This window comes from Arachis stenosperma, chromosome 9, assembly GCF_014773155.1.
Source record: "Arachis stenosperma cultivar V10309 chromosome 9, arast.V10309.gnm1.PFL2, whole genome shotgun sequence".
Classification (NCBI taxonomy): domain Eukaryota; kingdom Viridiplantae; phylum Streptophyta; class Magnoliopsida; order Fabales; family Fabaceae; genus Arachis; species Arachis stenosperma.
The window spans coordinates 140,420,686-140,421,691 of record NC_080385.1 but is presented as its reverse complement, the minus strand read 5'-3'; the positions used below and the strand labels follow the sequence as shown (position 1 = coordinate 140,421,691).

Here is a 1,006-nt window from a genome sequence, read left to right as displayed (position 1 = left end):
ATATTTTATTCTGAGCCAAAATGGAGTTCAGAGCATCAATCTCAAGAACTCCTTTCTTCTGACTTGTCCCATTGTTCACAGGATTCCTTTCAGAAGTGTACATGAATTGGTTATTTGCAACCATCTCAATTAGCTCTTGAGCCTCTGTAGGCGTCTTCTTCAGATGAAGAGATCCTCCAGCAGAGCTATCCAAAGACATCTTGGACAGTTCAGAGAGACCATCATAGAAAATACCTATGATGCTCCATTCAGAAAGCATGTCAGAAGGACATCTTCTGATCAATTGTTTGTATCTTTCCCAAGCTTCATAGAGGGATTCACCATCCTTCTGTCTGAAGGTTTGGACTTCCACTCTAAGCTTACTCCATCTTTGTGGTGGAAAGAACTTTGCCAAGAAGGCATTGACCAGCTTTTTCCAAGAGTCCAGGCTTTCTTTAGGTTGAGAGTCCAACCATATTCTAGCTCTGTCTCTTACAGCAAAAGGGAATAGCATCAGTCTATAGACCTCAGGGTCTACCCCATTAGTCTTGACTGTGTCACAGATTTGCAAGAATTCAGCTAAGAACTGATGAGGATCTTCCATTGGAAGTCCATGGAACTTGCAATTCTGTTGCATTAGAGAAACCAATTGAGGCTTAAGCTCAAAGTTGTTTGCTCCAATGGCAGGGATAGAGATGCTTCTCCCATAGAAGTCGGGAGTAGGTGCAGTAAAATCACCCAGCACCTTCCTTGCATTGTTTGCATTGTTGTTATTTTCGGCTGCCATGTCTTCTTCTTCTTTGAAGAATTCGGTCAGGTCCTCTAAAGAGAGTTGTGCTTTGGCTTCTCTTAGCTTTCTCTTCAAGGTCCTTTCGGGTTCAGGGTCAGCTTCAACAAGAATGCCTTTATCCTTGCTCCTGCTCATATGAAGGAGAAGAGAACAAGAAAGTGTGGAATCCTCTATGTCACAGTATAGAGATCCCTTAAGGTGTCAGAGGAGAAGAGAAATAGAAAGAAGAAGGAGGAG

At 42.6% G+C, this 1,006-nt stretch overlaps 1 non-coding gene across 1 annotated transcript; it reads left to right on the top strand.

Moving 5' to 3' along the window:
* The first annotated feature begins 253 nt into the window (after nucleotides 1-253).
* On the top strand, nucleotides 254-361 carry LOC130953771 (small nucleolar RNA R71). Its single transcript, XR_009075933.1, has one exon. It is a non-coding gene; the product is annotated as a small nucleolar RNA R71 (small nucleolar RNA).
* Nucleotides 362-1,006: the final 645 nt, after the last annotated feature.